The following is a 2,350-nucleotide window of genomic DNA, read 5'->3' as shown; positions in this document are numbered from 1 at the left end:
ATCACAGTTCTGTTCCTCCAGGAATTAAAGACATACTGGAGAAGAAAGACAAGTAAAAACATCTATTGTAATGCAGAAGAGGAAAGTTTCTAAAGGGATGGCTTAATGGCACCATATGGCAGAAAGTGGGTAAGCTTAATCACAAAGGGAAGTGGTCAAAGCTTTCCAAAGATAGATTCAAACAGAGACTCAAAAGCTAATCCATGTGCTCACTTTGGCATCACATATACTGAAATTGGAACAATACACAGAAGATTATCATGGCCCCTGCACAAGGATAACATGCAAATCCATAAGGTGTTCCCTATTTTCAAGGTAAATAAATAAAGAAAAATAAAGGTAAGCCAGCATTACATGGACTAATAAAAAAGGAGCATGAAAAGTGATATGAGATGAGAGGACTTTTAGCATAAAGACAAAGGTATGAAGCAGCTGAAGGAAGTTAAGCCTTATCATGAACCTTGAACTCACATTAAGGTGTTTATATTTTATCTTGAATATAGTGGAGAGCTCTTGAAAAATGTTAAGGAGTACAATGGTGAGACTAGATTTGCAGTTTGATTCCTATGTAGAGAAGAGGTAAGAAGTAAGCCATAATCAAGGCCAGTGTATCAGTTACATTTGCTGCATAACAAAATACCTCAAGATTTACTGCTTAAAATAGCATAAATGCATTCTCTTTAATGTGGCTTCAGGCCCATTGGCAGGCAGCTGAGCTAGGCTGGGCTCAGCAGGTGTTGCTCCAGTCCATGTGCCTCTCATTCTTCTTAGACCAGTGGACAAACTGGGCATGCTTATCTCAGAGAAAGCAGAGATGCTACGGAACAAAGGGAAATTCATGAGATCTTGTAGATTATAGTACTGCCCAATGTGGTAGTCACTCACTAAATGTGCCTAATTTTAAATGTTAATTAATTAAAGTTTTAAAAAGTTAAAAATATAATTTCTTAGCTACAATAGATACATTTCAAGTGTTCAGTTGCCATGTAATTACTGCTGTATCTGATCACACAGATATGAATATTTCCATCATCATAGAAAGTTATATTGGACAGCACCCTCCCACATTCCACTAGTGAAAGTGAGTGCCGTAGACAAGCACAGTGTCAAGGGCTGAAGAACTACATTCAGCTCATCATGAGGCTATGACAAAGGCGTGGATACACAGAAAAGAGAACAGGGATCATATAACCCAGTTATTATGTTATTCTGAGGGTTAGTGGTGGCCATAAAAAAGACAGTATAAATGGAGATGGAGAGAATTTTATTACCTAGAGAGAAATATGAGAGTGATTATGATTAGGACTTGAAGATTGAAGGTTTGGAGTTAGTAAAAGAGGAAGCAAGGTTTTTGCTTGGGCAACTAGGGAGATAGTAGTGCCAGACACTGAGCCAGAAAAAAAGACAAGTGAAAGCTTGATGAGATAAAGCACACTAATTTCTAAGACAGTACCTGGTCCAAATTGTAGTATTTATTAACAGTGATTTTTATCATCGCCATCATTTCTTATGTGTGTATCAGTTCCTTCTCCATTCTCCAAAACTGCTCCTCTGAATTATCTATCCTAATCAATACTGCCACCATCTACTCAGTCTCCTAAGCACGTAGCAGATTTTCAATAAATGTTAGTTGTTTTTAGTTGAAACTACATGGTGAATCGATAAATGTATAACTTTTTTTTTCCTTCTGAAAGCAGAGGATAGACCACTTGAAAATGACCTCTTAGAGTTCTAAATTCCATTTGAATGTTTTCATTTTAAAATGTACTATACTTTTGGTTAGGATTAAAAAAATTCAGCTCTTTGGATTCAAGTTCTCTCTCTCTCTGCCTCTGTCTCTCTCTGACTCCCTCTCTTTTTCCTTCTTTCATAGCATGTTGATTTACTAATCCAAAGCTTACAGAATCCTTTAAAAGTCAACACACAATCTTTTTAGCAAAATCTATACCCTTTCTTTAAGGTTTGAGAAAAATGAAGCATTGAATCTCTTAGGCATGCACTTAACCTTTTGGTTTATGTGTTTATGGATTGTTTTCTGTCAAGGTTAGAGGGTTGTAGAGGGAAGAATAACTTAGAGAGAAGCTGATTGCTTTATGGGATGCCTGAGCAGACTTTTTATACAGTCCAAGTTGATCCCTGTGTCTTCTCTTAGCTTTTCTCATTATTTTTCTTTATATTGGAGAACTTCAAACATGGGGTGGCTTTATGTGGATTTATGAATGTTCATAACAATTGATAGATGCAAAGTGATGACTTTGCAGGATTTTTAAATTTGGGCACTAAATTGGAAATAGTAAATCAGTAGATTTTCTAATTCTTCAAAAAATATTAAAGGTGACAAAGTTTTACT

General features: G+C 36.1%; 1 non-coding gene across 1 annotated transcript; it reads left to right on the top strand.

The window, feature by feature from the left end:
• The first annotated feature begins 205 nt into the window (after positions 1–205).
• On the top strand, positions 206–312 carry LOC142870290 (U6 spliceosomal RNA). Its single transcript, XR_012918720.1, has one exon. It is a non-coding gene; the product is annotated as a U6 spliceosomal RNA (small nuclear RNA).
• The last annotated feature ends 2,038 nt before the right edge of the window (positions 313–2,350 follow it).

This window comes from Microcebus murinus, chromosome 3 (genome assembly GCF_040939455.1).
Source record: "Microcebus murinus isolate Inina chromosome 3, M.murinus_Inina_mat1.0, whole genome shotgun sequence".
Taxonomy (NCBI): Eukaryota; Metazoa; Chordata; class Mammalia; order Primates; family Cheirogaleidae; genus Microcebus; species Microcebus murinus.
Note: the sequence above shows the minus strand (reverse complement) of the source record. Positions and strands in the feature narration are given on the sequence as shown.